The following is a 15,442-nucleotide window of genomic DNA, read 5'->3' as shown; positions in this document are numbered from 1 at the left end:
GTAAGGAGTTATTTTCGACACACGTCTCAATTTTCATGTTCACATGAGGACCTTAGCTTCTGACTGCTTCGGAGGTTGGGATTCTGAATTCGCAACGCCCGTGCCTTCTCCCCCCCGGGCTAAAAGCTTGTTAATAATGCTCTAGCAGGAGCAAACTAGAGGCAGCGTCCATCGTGTGGAATCCTCACGAAGTCACGTACTCCTTGCTTCTTGAGAGGGTCCAAAAGGCGTTTTTGACTTTCTGTTACCCTACAAAGTTCCTTCTTGGCACCTTAGGTCTTAGTTCTCTGGAGGTGAGACGTAATTACGGGCTCATGACCAGCGAACATCGACTATCGCGTAGAGATTCTGACTGCCATATAGTTGAGTAACGCAACTAGTGCGCCTGCTCGCGACCGAACTTTTTAATTTATTTTTCGCCCTCGCAACCGTGATCTGCTGGCAGTTCCCACTGCTCACAGTGCAACACCGGAATTCACCTCTTATTCGAGCTTTATTCAATCTTAATACGCTTCTCGCATCGGCGCCGGATTGTGATATCTTTGCTAATAGCTGGAAAACTTTATGTAGCGAGTGTTTGAGGTTCTGTGAGGCGAAGGATGACCGTCCGTCTTCACTAAATTGTTTGTAAATGTTATTTCTGTTATCTTTTGTGCCATGTGTCATGTGTTGTGATTCCAGAGGCACAGATATTTTATAAAATTATAAACATGCCACAGTACTTTTTATTTTCAAACGTGTGATGCAATCGCTTTGCTGTAATTTCACTCAACATCGCACTAAATTATACAGCTAGCAACATAAATTACGGTGAGCATTTTAAGTACATTATTTCAGATGATGATCATCATCATCATCATCAAATGATTTCCTATCACCAGCCTAGCACTCATACATAGTACCTACAAGCTTTGCTTAGTTTGGGACTAGGTCAATTGGTGTAAAGTGTCCCGTGATATCTATCATAATTTAATTTATTTATTGACCCGTGTGTGTCGCGTTAGAATTACACCTCTTCATTTTTTCAGTGGATGTCGTAAGAGGCTACTGAGGATATAGGTTAAGGTATACCGTAGGCGCCAGGCTAGCCTAAAACTTAAAACCAAAAATAGCTAAAAGTGGCTCCGAAGCGGTAACGTTTCGTGTGCTTTGCCTACCCCATTTCGGAATACAGGCGTGAAGTTCGTGTATGTTTGTATATTAACTAAAGTATTTGCTGTAGCTCTAGTTATGTCCATACTAATATTAAAAACGTAATTTATTTGTTATAATCAACACCTATGCATCTAGCAGCAAGGGCGTTTCTACCGTTCTTAGTACGGAAGTCTATGATTTTCTTATGAACGGCGACTCAAAGAAAACTCAAGGTCGCTGCAACTGCGATAGTGTTCGTAGCATAGTACTATATCTGTACCCACTACACTCAATCATGTTACATTAAAGAGCTCGGTCAAGGCATTCTAGCAGGCTATTCCTAGCAGGTTATGTAAGTGCTAAGTACTTACGTACCTACTAATAATGATGCCAAGTTGTTAGCCTTATTTTGATACTAAACTACTTATTAGTACGAGTAGAGGAGACGTGAAAGATCGACCTTCACCTATCTGATAACCCTATGAAATGAAAATGAAATGAAAAAGTTTATTCGGAACACACAAATATAAATAATAGTTGCAACAAAAAATAAAATAAAAACAATAAAATAAAATGAGAATACAAAATACACAAAAAAAAATACGAATACGAGTACTTATTTGTTTGTGCCCGAAATGGTCCCACTTCAGTATAAAATGCGGACTCCTTAGGTGGAGCCAGCGCTGGTCTTCCCATAGATGAGAGTGTGTATACTGGGTCTTCCGGCGAGACCATTTGATGAGACATATTTTTTATTAAATGTTATTTATTTACAAACACGCCTATGGTAGTTACCGATATTGACTCACCTGTTCATACTCGCTTGCCAGGTAGAACAAAAATAAGTAGGCAAGCCTACCAAGGCATATTCTCTGCGTTAAACACTATCAGTTGGAATAAAAAAAACGGTTATCAAAAGAGTGAAGGTATCCAAAAAAATGGACTAAAATTATATAAAGCTATATGGACGTGTTTTTAAATAAATAATATTTAATAACAAATATAAATATGTCTCACGGAACCCTAAAAACTAACAAAAATGCAACGTCGCCAGCTCAGCAGGTATACACGCTCTTAATAATATTAATGTACCCATAAGAAGCTACCCAATATATTTTTTTATCTATAATGGTCCGCAGTATGAGAGGTGCGCTATTAGCGGCAAAACTAGTGGCTAATCTAAGATACTCGGCTGTTTTCCTTCTCTGAAAAGAAACGATTATTATATAGTTAGTTGAGAAATGTAGCTACCGTTCCTGTTAGTTATCTCATCCAAAAACAGTCGCATTATCTAAATTACGGTAATACACTTTCTCCGTATCACAATGCATGTAAAATATAAACGCTTTTCTGTTAAAGAAAACCCAAAACCATAAAAGACAAGGCTTACATAACAAACGTCATGTAACAAAATATTACATAACATCATAGAAGCATGGTTGTTGGTTGTTTACGCCAGTTGCACTGAACGGCTTAATAAAAGCAAACCAGTTTTTTTTTATTGACAGTCCTAACGCCTGTAAAGGCTGCTTTAGAATATGGTGTTCTGAAACATTGCTATATTATTAGCAACAGGCGCTAGCAGGACTTCGCTGCGTGGAAATAACACTGCTCTTAACTTTAACACAGGCATTTCGTCAGGTGACTAGCTAACTGCAAAAATAATTAGTGTAATATTAACCTTACGATGCTATGCATAAATTAGATTATCTCTCTTGACTTTGCGAGTAAGTGGTAATTAGTGACTTTAGCTTGTCACCCGACGATTGTTTTTCATTAAATTGATTTTTATATTAGCGTTGTATATTAGCTTATAGTTACCTAAGTAGCACTGGGATTTTTTCATACTATATCAAAGTCCTAAATAGAAACAGTAAAGACTGATTTCAGTTACATAATATCTAGCATGTCCTGGTATTTTGGAGAGACACACTAGTTTTTGTCGTAGACATAAGTGCTGCATAATTATCCCTTCCTAACCTGTGGGTTGGTGTGAAAGTTAATTCTTTTGTGTCTACAAAAAAAAATAGCTAGCAGATATGTTTTAGTGGCTAGTTTCCTCATAAAATCTAATAAATTCGTCAGTTACAAGGAATGAGCCCGAAAATCACTGATCAGCAGGGAAACTTATTTCTTGCTTAATTCAAAAATAACATTTTCAATGTTTTTCGTCCAACGGCACTTTCAATACCTACCTATATGCTAGATCGATTCTTGATTGAGCGGTTTTTATCAAGTACATCCGATTGTATTAGCAAATCAATAATCGTGCCATAAAAATGTAAAGGTTAGTTCACACCGAAAACGCCGCGGCATTTTTCATTTGAATGAATGCGTCAAATGCACCATATATGGTCTGAGGCCAAATAAGTACTTGTATACTTGTTCATGTTACGTAAAGTTGGACTTAACCCGTCGTAAAAATCAACAAAAATGAAAAGAGCCTAGAATCCTAGATGCTCTTCAAACAGCTGAAAAGGCTCGAGAATACGATATTTGAAATATGCACGGCCAATGTTTAGCGATACAAAGGAATTCTGTTGAAAATTTAAAAACTATAAACTGGCTCTTAAGCTCTTTCAAAACACAAAACTTAAGTGTGGTGTGGCGTTGCTTGCATGAACCTTTTATTTCTCTGTCTAATCTTAAATTTCAAACCTTTATAACTGACATAAGTTATTTTCTGTTGAGTTGAGTAACATGCATTTTCAAACTTTGAAATAAAATAAAATAAAAATAAATGGTCAAAAACCGGATTGCATTGTATAGGGGCCCCGACAACCCAATAGTTTACCCGGCCCTGCAGGGCTACTACGAAACTCGAAACTCGAAGTTCGTGTCATGCGGTCTCACTCACACTTATACTGTTTAATACGAGAGCGAGAGGGACGGCACGACTCGAACTTATCAATTACCAAATTTAATTAACAAATTATCTATTTATTTATGTAGTCTTATGTAGTTAATGGTGTGTAGTATGTCTTTATAACGGTCCGAGGGTTGCCGACGGTGCTGGCTGAAAATCAGCGCTGGGGTGTTTTTAACGCTTCAGCATTATGCTGAGCCAGTGTCCGATTCACAACCGCAATGACACATACCTTTGTGTTGTTTTTTTGTACCTAATAATATTGTTGTCTTGTGTTGTGAATAAATGTATTTTCTTTATTTCTTTCTTTCTTTCTTTCTTTCTAACTTCGAGTTTCGAGTTTCGTAGTAGCCTGCTGAAGAGGCGTCGCGTCTCGGTGTGAACGCACCCTATATCGTAAGCTCGCGATAAGGCAGCAAGCTCGACATAAGGGCTTTCACCTCGTGTACCACTGACCGAGGCCCAATGACAGTGACAAGACGCTTGTAACGAGAGGCGATCCGTGCGACACGGTTCACTGACCGCCACGCTGAGGCCACATTTTATTTATATATTTTATACATATACAAACATATTTCATTCCTCAAATCCATCACAATAAAGACCAATCACATGCTTACCCACCATATATAAAATATTAACATCAGAAACATAGAACACAACAAAATCATATCAGAGGAACAAAACTGGGCAAGAGCGTGTCGGACTCGCCCGAAATAGGGTTCCGTAGCCATTACGAAATAATATTTTAAAGCAGTCTGTCTGTCTGTCCGTCCGTCCGCGGCTTTGCTCAGGGACTATCAATGCTACAAAGCTGAAATTTTGCACGGATATATATGTAAACTATGCCAACAAAATAGTACCTACAAAAAAAATAAAAAAAAATTTTAGCGTATAACCTTCCATAGACGTAAAGTGGGGGTGTTTTTTTTTTCTCATCCAACCCCATAGTTTGGGATATCGTTGGATAGGTCTTTTAAAACCATTAGGGGTTTGCTAAGACGATTTTTCGATTCATTGATTTTTTGCGAAATATTCAAATTTAAAGTGCAAATTTTCATTAAAATCTAGCGTCCTCCCCTCTAAAATCTAAAACGGTTGGTGGAAAAATTTGAAAAAAATCAGGATGGTTTTAAGTATATCAAACTTTCAAGTAAAACTATAACGGCTAAGTTTGCTTGAGAATTATTAGTAGTTTTACTCTTAAATATCAGCCTAAGGTATAAAATATACCTAAACTCCCTAAACTTGGAAGATTCCGTATAAAATACGAAATCATTAGAAAAATATTACTTATTTTTTTTCGTAATGGCTACGGAACCCTATTTTGGGCATGTCCGACACGCTCTTGGCCGGTTTTTAGTAAACGCTTATCGCCTATGGCGCCACCGCACCACAGTCACTGACCGCTGCACACAGTAGTATACTCTACATTTTGGCGCTCGCTCTCAACCAGCGCACGCGCATCGTCTCGTTAAAAAACAATTGAAACTTTCGAATGGAGTGAACAAAACTTTGGTGTGTCAAAACTGTGCTACCAGGATAGCAGATTTGAAAGGCGATATGTTCGCCAAACCTTGATCGGGAGATTTGTCTAATGACACACAGTTCTAGTTTGTGCCTGAGTGAACAAAGTGAGTTTACCCTGTTTAGTGATATTTTGTATGTGTGGATTTTGGTGTCGCTCACAAAAACAACTACATAGGTAAAGTTAAATTTTTGAACTTAAAAATAAAAGACCCGTGTGGTGTCGGGTTAGAATTACACCTCTCCATTTCTTCCGTGGATGTCGTAAGAGGCGCCTGAGGATATAGATCAAGGTATACCGTAGGCGACAGGCTAGCAACCTGTCACTATTGTACCGTTTTTTGTCAAACTTAAAACCTAAAATTGCTAAAAGAGGCTCCGAAGCGGTAACGTTTCGTGTGCTCTGCCTACCCCATTTGGGCATACAGGCGTAATGTTTGTGTTTGTGTGTGTGTAAAAATAAAGGACGAAGAAGTCGAACCGTTCTGTGATCGTCATTATTTGGCTATTTGGTCAAAGTTTTAAATTATCACTGGAAGTGATTTTGATCAAACGTAACCAACCAATAGGTTAGAACGATAGAACAGATAGAAATAACATAGTTGGGTAAGTTATTGTTAATTTTTTATAACATATACTACACCACCATTAAAAATACTAAAAATCAGTGTATGTGTTGCTACAGGATTGCCGCTTAAAATTTGCCTTGAAATGTATGTTGGATTTCAAATAAGTGCTAACAGTATTAGAAAGGACATTGCGCAAAAACCCAGAGTCGGTTAAAGCAAGTCGAGTATCATTATTAAGTCTCAAATAATATAATCTAATTTCCCACAATACTATCGCTAAGAAGTCAGTGGTTTTGTGGCCCTTTAAAATAACATGTTACCTTTTCAAACTATGTTATATGAATATGTCTGTGCTAGGAAAGAATCGTGCTCGGGGATTAGTCTTTCAAAAATAAAACATCTGTGACCGACTGCGCTATACCTAACCATTATGATTATATTATTAACTTATATTATAAATGCGAAAGAGTTTATTTATCAACATTTGAAAACCTATAAGTAACTCATCACATCAGCATATATATAAGTATATTGTTTTTAAACTTAACCCCTCATTATGTGGGAACAAAAAAAATACTACATTCAAATCTCATCTGTTTTAAAATGCACAAATTCTGCTGATTTAAAAAAAAAGATGGCCTTTGGTCTGGATCCATGTCCTAAGCATACCAGAGGTTAAACTTGTACCACAATATAAGTTCATTATTATACAGGATGAAATTTAAATAGTGATTCAAAATTAATGATCCGATCAGTTAATGCTGGTCAACGTGCATTAACTCATTTGTTAAAATTGGTGGGATAAAATTTAGCATGTTCCCATACTTTGTTGAAATTAGCTCAATGTACGAAAACTCCACCTTTATAATTATTAATATTATTGTTAGCCTATTCTGTCCCACTGCTGAGCAAAGGCCTCCCCCCAATACTTCCACTGCTCTCTGTCCCCTGCATACAAGGGCCAGTCCTTCAAGAAGTAGTCCAGTTCATCCTTAGTCAGACTAATTTTAATAAACGAGTTAATGCACTTACCTAAGCAATTACCTACATATTTCAATGTCGCCTTATAGATGTACCATCGAGCCAAACAACGCCATTCCTTAGTGTTAATAACGGAACTATTAGTTGGACTAACAGAAACGTTGCGACTTTAGCCTTATTTAAACAATGCGGTAAACATCGAACGGTTTAGTTACATTGCCGCGCTGCATCCATTACTTACGAATCGATAGCTCTGTGGCCCCGCAATGTAACGCAACTAAGACGTGTTATATTTATTGTAAGTTAACAAGCAGTATCGTTAATACAAGCATGTGTAGGTGGTAACGAATATCTGAATATTATTATGTTGAATAAAGTGGCACCTAAATGAACGGTGATAGGTAGATAGTTGGTTAGTTTCATTCATTATTAAATTGTTAATGGCTGCTTGTTTATAGGTATACTCTGTTCCAACAGCAGGCGAACAAACGAACATTGAAGTGAAGAAGTATATAGGTATGTATTTTGTCCGATGCACTTGTTTATCATTTGTTCTTAATACAAACTTTCAAAGTATGGGCTGTTAGTCGTCACTCAAGACAATAAAGCTTGTTGTAGAATGTTTTAGAATGACGTTAAGAGATAAATGCGAAAGGTTGGCCAATTTGGCCATAGTAAGTTTTTTCGCCTTCCGTTGGAACAGAGTATAAAACTTTAGAAGATGACCTGTTGTATGTAGTAGTAACGTGTCCGTAGGTATAGATAAGTCGACGTTCCATATTCGAAAAATGACTTAAGTCCCAAATCAATTATGTGGACTACCAACTTCTACATCCAAAAGGTCATCTTCTTGAGTTTTTTACCTATACCACTGTTGATGGCATAATTTCCTTGCAAATTGCCTAATTTATAGCCTCTAAGCGCCTGCCTAGAGGCTATCCTGTCGATAATTGCATAAGTTAAGAAGCTGTTTATCGCCTTTCTAATTATATTAGATCAAAGTAAATGCTTTTCTCTACGCGTAATATAACAAAGTCATTTACGTCAAAAACATAAGATTTGTCCGCTACCGTTTGGCGCATGGGTAACGTTACATAGGTACCTATATATCTAACACTCTCAACCACGAAACTACTATAAAGAATCTTAGAAATTTATCTTGTTGAAGTGTCAAGTCAAGGGGCAAGCCATATAGCACGGAGGACAGATGGCCGTTGGGGCCGGAAAGTTCTCGAATGGAGATAGCGGATCGGCAAGCGTAGTGTAAGGACGGCCACCAACGAGATGGACCGATAACCTGGTTTAACCCGCGGGTTTACGATGGATGCAAGCCGCTTCCAATCAAAGCAATTGAAGGTGTGTGGGAGGTCATGTTCAAAAGTAAACGTCCTACGGCTAGTATTATAATGATAAAAAAATATCGTATGTTATTATTTTACTTATGGTGAAGACCTGGTGAACATCTGCGAAGACATTCAATGTGTGAAGATCCCAATCAACGCTGTGCCCGAGTGGTGAAATTTGGATTGGGACGTACGTGATGATGATGATGACAAAGTGTCTGAACGCTTGCAAGTAAAGTAAGTTAAGTGCTCCGCGGTATCTAAGTACCTACTGGGACTCACAAGGTCCCACTTGTCACTTTTCGTAAGCTTTTCGAAGTACGCGTGACCCACTTGGAGGTACCTTTTCACAATAAGCACTAGCGTGTCGTTCTCACGCATAAACCATCATATCTAGCAATCGAATTTAAATTCCAGGATTTTATTTCATTCCCATGGAAATTCCCAATTGTTTGAAGAACAATAGTGTAAAATTTCATGTCTATAAAAATAGCGGTGAAAATTATGGGATTTTATGGAAATCCCGTGGAAATATCGGATACAAAGTAGCCTATGTATTATTCCAGACGTCCAGCCATCTACATACAAAATTTTAGCCAAATCCGTCTAGCCGCTTTTGCGTGAAGACGTAACAGACACAAACACGCACGCACTCACAAACTTTCGCATTTATAATACCTACTATATACCTAATTCTATATAATACCTATTTATATAGTAGCTGGCCGTGGTGGCCGAGTGGTTTGACCTATGGCCTCTCAAGTAGAGGATCGTGGGTTCAAACCTCTGAGTTTTTCGAAATTCATGTACGGAGTTACATTTGAAATTTACCACGAGCTTTACGGTGAAGGAAAACATCGTGAGGAAACCTACACAAATCTGCGAAGCAATTCAATGGTGTGTGTGAAGTTCCCAATCCGCACTGGGCCCGCGTGGGAAGTACTGCCCAAGCCCTCTCCTCCTGAGGGGAGGCCTGTGCCCTGCAGTGGAACGTATATGTATAGGCTGGGATGATGATGATAGTAGCTGGTTGCCCTCGACTTTGTCTGCAAAGAATTCGTTTATCGCGAGCCCGGGGAAACTATACAATTTTCCGGGTTAAAATTGTCCTTCTCATTATGATATGAATCACAAAATATTCTTTAATCATCCAACCAAAACCTGCAGAGTGGTGAGAAAGTAGGACGAATCTACGATCTATGTATGATACAAGCGCAATCGGTAAAGTTGATAAAGTCAACTAAGAAATATTATATAGATATGCAAATCACGAAGGCTGATTTGAGATGATTTATGCCGGAGAGAAATGCGAGCTTTTATAACGTGAAATAAAGATTCAATCTTTCGAGCTTTCGACCGACGGAGAAACTTGCCGTTATAAAAGTTTCCGCGATGTGCCGCAACTATACACACATTCCAATCGTCTATACATAAGTATAGTGTTTTGTGTTATTGTATTAAATACTAGTGCTAGCTGAATTAAAATTCCGGGATTTTGAAAAATTCCCGTAGGAATTCCCGAAAATTAAATCGTTGTTTTCATTGACGTTTCATTGAAAAATGAAAATGAAATAATGAAAAATAGTTTATTCAGTATCTTACTCAATTTAGCAGATTACAGGTTGATGCCTCCTTTTAAGTATTAAGATTAAGATACCTGTATCAAGACAAGAGACACCACTCCTCCATCGAATGCAAGGACCATGAATAATGTATGCACAATAATTATACAAAACCATATAAGTAATAAATATACATGGTTCTTGATCGAATGTAACATTTACATGCACAATGTGTTACAAATAGTTACAATTTATACTTAATATTAAGTTAGGAAAAAAGCAAAATTTTGAAAAAAATTAAATCAAAACCAGTGTGAATTTATAAATTTAAAACAATAATGGTCAAATTTCATGACTCTAAGCCCAGCGGTTTTTGTTCCGAGATTTTATCCCTATCCCGCGGGAATATCGGGATAAAAAGTAGCCTATGTGTTATTCCAGATGTCCAGCTATGTACATACCAAATTTCATGGCTCTAATCCCAGCGGTCATTAGTTCGAGATTTTATTTTATCCTGTTCCCGTGGGAACATCGGGATAAAAAGTAGCCTATGTATGTGTTATTCCAGACGTCCAGCTACCTACATACCAAATTTCATGACTCTAAAACCAGCTGTTGTTATTTAGAGATTTTATCCCTATCCAAAAATATAAAAGTAGCCTATGTTTTAATCCAGGTTATCCGTCAGCCGTTTCAGCGTAAAGAACTCTCACAAACTTTCACATTTATAATATTAGTAGGATGTAGTGATGCTAGTAGCTGTCGCCAATATATATAAAAAAAACTGTTTATTTTACTGAATTACAAAAATCTTCCACTTAGATTCTAATCTTAGTTTTTAAAGATTTTAACGAATCTAAATAATTAATTAAATGACATTACTGTAGGATACACTTACCTACTAATCGGAAAGGCTGTTTACGAGCATTGTTTTAACAGACTGACTTTTATTTTTTGTCTTTATCTATGGAGATCCTACAATATCTAGGGTGACGGCATCGATTATGGACATGTTAAACACAGTAGTAGGTACCCAGCAATGGACAGCAAAGATTAAATATTGTATAAGTAAGAAAGTGGTATTAATATAATTAACGAAACATGGAAGATTTGGTTCCTGGTTTTACCATAACCTATTTTTCTATCGGCTATACTTTTAGAAAGAGAGAGGAACATTTATTTACACATGTTCGATACATACACATAAAAATACATTAGAAGGAAAGAATAATTAAAAAAGAACATCGAATAGAATTGGACTGTTTTTCAGTGGGACTCATTTAAACTAAACACATAAATCATACACACATACTGTGCCGACACGAACGCAGTGGAAAGTAGTTCGCAACTCACAATCCGGAAGCATGTATGGCAACACTTGGTCAGCTTAATCGTTTCGAACAATTAAACCTTAACAAGGCAGGCCAGGATTTGATTTGGCTATTGTAGTGATTTATTAACAAGTAGCTGTTGCCCGCGACTGCTGTGTTGAATTCATTCATCGCTATACCGGGGGAAATATGCAATTTTAAATGATATATGGGATTAAAACCGGGATAAAAACTATCTTATGTCCTTTCCCGGGAATCAAACTATCTGTTCACCGAATTTAATCTAAATTAGTTCAGCGGCTTAGATGTGAAAAGGTAACAAACAAAAAAACAGACTTACAATGCTTTCGCAAAAACACACATATCAATAGATGGGTGTTTGATATTAAAATAGTTACAAACAAGGTTTAACAGTGGGTTTCAATAATCATAATACTACCTATGTTTTACAAAGAAATGTATCACACTGGGCACAGGACTCCTCTCAGAACAGAGGGCTTGTAGTTCCCACGCGGGCCCAGTGCGGATTGGGAACTTCACACACACCAGGTACTTTGCAGGTATGTGCAGGTTACCTCACGATGTTTTCCTTCACCGTAAATAAAGCTCGTGAAAAATTTCAAATGTAATTTCACACATGAATGAAAAACTCAAGAGGTGTGAGCCGGGGTTTGAACGGTACCACTGCTTTAGAGGCCATTAGGTCAAACCATAGGCTTAGAAATGCACGTTCAACTTAAAAACAAACTCATTTGATGAGGCAAACTCCAGAAAGCGATCAATTAAAAAAGTAGAACATCATTGAATTAACATAACGAGATTATGTTGTTTTTGTTTATTTACCTACCAACGTAGGCCTCGTCGACGGCCATCGACAACCAACGCTCGTGGGAAAAGTTTGTTGACCCGAAAACCGCCCAAGAGCGTATCGGACTGCACTTAATAAAAGATTCCGCAGTCGATTTTTCCTGATGGTAAGAGATCACCACCGCCCATAAACATCTGCCACACCAGGGGTATTGCAGATGCGTTGCCAAGCTAGAGGCCTAAGATGGTATGCCTCAAATGCTAGTAATTTCACCGGCTGTCTTACTCTCCACGCCGAAACACAACAGTGCAAGCACTGCTGATTCACGGCAGGATTAGCGAGCATGAAGGAAGTAAAATTTAAAAAAAAATCAGAATGGTAGTAATTATATCGAACTTTCAAAGAAAACTATAACGACTAAGTTTGCTTGAGAATTATGAGTAGTTTAAGAGTAAATTGCAGCCTAAGGTATAAAATATACCTAAACTTGGAAGATACGAAATCCTTAGAAAAATATTACTTAATTTTTTCGTAATGGCTACGGAACCCTATTTTGGGCGTGTCCGACACTAAGACTACCGCTTGTAAATTGTAACTTGTAGCTTCGTGAAATAGGGCACAGATCTATGGATTACGCGTGTGAAGCCGGGGTACAGTCTAGTATTTCATAAAAGATTAGGTATCACAAATTGCACAAACACACCGAAGTCAAACGCCGCGGCGGTAAAAGGATGAAGGTTGACTGATAAGATCTGGACACGTTTTCTGCCCAAGTTTGGTATGTACAGTCAACGTCATAAATAAGTGATCACTTTTGTACCTTGTCACTTAAACGTCATGTTTGTAAATCCATAAGACATTGTGTAACGCCTGAAAGCGACAAGGTACAGAAGTGATCACTTATTTATGACGTTGACTGTACTGCCCTGGCGACATGGTCTGGTGTTTAATGTTACGTTACGTAAGGCCCTTCGTAGGTATACAAGGCTACGCGAATCTTCGTTATCTACTCGCAATTTTAGTCTCTAAGGCGGACTAGTAAGGCTCCAATTAACTATACACACACAACGTCCATGTTTGTATACAATCACGTAATTTTAACTATTTGCAAGTCTTTATAAATTGTTAGTCCGAGAGCTGGCACCTATTTTTGGCAATTTGAGGCAAACTGAAAACTTGTCCGATAACTCTCCTATTATGAGTAGGTACAAGAATTAATATAGTTAATGGTATGCGGTAGAGCAGTGTAATAAATTCTCAGTCTATGAAGTTTATACGGAACTAAAGTGTTTTTAGTTTATACTTATTAAGCAAAAGAAGGTTGAATCAAAAATAAGGTAGCTCCTATAACACAACCAATAGAAAAAGTCTGAAAATCTTAACTTTATACGTCTGTCTGTAATTTTGTATTCAGAGATACTATTTGTACGGGACCCTCAGCGCGCACGTCTGTCAGGCGCTTGACCTTATTTTCCACTTGATCGTGCTAAGTTTAAAAATATTGTTTGCACTGCCGCTAGATTTCGTCACACTTCAATCACACAAGCAACGATTGCATTAACGGTCAAGATTATCTTAAATCTGCAGGGCTACTACGAAACTCGAAACTCGAAGTTCGTGTCGTACGGTCCCTCAGACACTATTTAATACAAGACGAGACCGAGAGGGACGATACAATACTTTAAGTTCGAGTTTCGAGTTTCGTAGTAGCCCTGCTGTAATGTTTACCAGAACTTGGCCCGGTTTGTATGCAAACACGAAATACCTTGAAAGTGATAAAATTAGATTTTTTTTCACTTTCCGTTTTTTTGTAAAAATAAATTGAAACTTTATTTCGAAAAAACACACGTTTCGTGGTATTAATCGGTTTTGAGCCTTGGTCTATTTGATTTAAAAACCGGCCAAGAGCGTTTTGGACACGCCCGCAATAGGGTTCTGTAGCCATTACGAAAAAAATAAGTACCTAATATTTTTCTAAGGATTTCGTATTTTGTACGGAATATTCCAAGTTTAAGTATATTTTATACCTCAGGCTGCTATTTACTCTTAAACTACTAATAATTCTCAAGAAAACTTAACCGTTATAGTTTTCCTTGTAAGTTTGATTTATACTTACTACCATCCTGAATTTTTTTTAAATTTTCCACCCACCGGTTTTGATTTTGGAGGGGGGGGGGACGCTCGATTTTAATGAAATTGTTCACTTTAAAGTTGAATATTTTGCAAACAAATCACTGAATCGGAAAATAGTTTTAGCAACTCCTAATGGTTTTAAAAGACCTATCCAACGATACCCCACACTACAAGATTGGATGAGAAAAAAAAATCACCCCCACTTTAAAAACCGTTAATTTACATTTGTTCGTTTTTAAAGAATATAAAATTCTATCACGAATAATTATTGGAGTAGACACATTAACTTATATATTAAGAAGAGTTCTATCAGACCACATTTTTAATTTTCATTCAATTTTTATGGAATAATCGAGAAAACTAACAAAAAGCAACGTTGCCAGCTCAGCAGGTATATAAGCGCTCTTAATAAGTACCTTGGTTGTCGCTAGTACGTGTACAAAAAGTATTTTGGCTGACGATGAGGATCAGGAGCTACAATTGCAAGGTCAAAGAACATAGACCTTACGGTTGCTCCATATCGACTCTAAGTATTCGGGTCCATATCGACTCGCATACTTGTTCAAAATCAGAATGTAATGTTTGTCAGAATGATCGTTTGTCATGTTTTTTTCTCTGAATCCAATAATTGTTCAGAATTGTTATAAAACAAACCTAACCTAACCTATAGTTTTCTATAGAATTACCATTTAAAAATAAATAAATAATAAATAAAATTATGACAAACGATAATTCGGACAAACAATACGGTATGACTAGCGAAGAGTATGCGAACTTTGGCGCTCCCGCTAGGGGCAAAAACTTTATGATAATGTCTATGGTAGAATCTAAACCGGGTTACGTGCACGTGCAGGCCCCAGTGCAATGACTGTTGGTGATTGCAGGTAATCATCATTATTGTTAAGTCCATTGCATGGCTTGGACATACTTGCGCAACCCTGATGGATGGGTTAGGGCCAGCCTTAGCCACAGCGGTGACAATTTGGTCTTAATATCCTATTTATAAACCTCAAAAGATATTGGTGATGCTACCGGGTTCGATAAATTGCTGTAGTCTCGTTATTGCATTACAATTTTATGTATTTAAGTAATTATTGTGTAAGTGTTATATTTCAATATTAGCTATTGTTTTTCGTCTCTCCTGTCTGTTTGTTTCCACCACCTTGACTTGTTCTTGTTAGTTAGTTC

At 37.4% G+C, this 15,442-nt stretch overlaps 1 protein-coding gene across 1 annotated transcript in view; it reads left to right on the top strand.

Moving 5' to 3' along the window:
* Positions 1 to 5,417: 5,417 nt before the first annotated feature.
* Positions 5,418 to 15,442, top strand: part of LOC141440015 (clavesin-1-like) — a 30,499-nt gene continuing 20,474 nt past the window's right edge. Inside the window, exon 1 of the mRNA XM_074104473.1 lies at positions 5,418 to 5,705. The gene's annotated coding sequence lies outside the window, so the exon portion shown is untranslated. The remainder of the gene's footprint in view (positions 5,706 to 15,442) is intronic.

This window comes from Choristoneura fumiferana, chromosome 21 (assembly GCF_025370935.1).
Source record: "Choristoneura fumiferana chromosome 21, NRCan_CFum_1, whole genome shotgun sequence".
NCBI lineage: Eukaryota > Metazoa > Arthropoda > Insecta > Lepidoptera > Tortricidae > Choristoneura > Choristoneura fumiferana.
The sequence above is the reverse complement of the archived record's forward strand: the minus strand, read 5'-3'. Positions and strand labels throughout refer to the sequence as shown.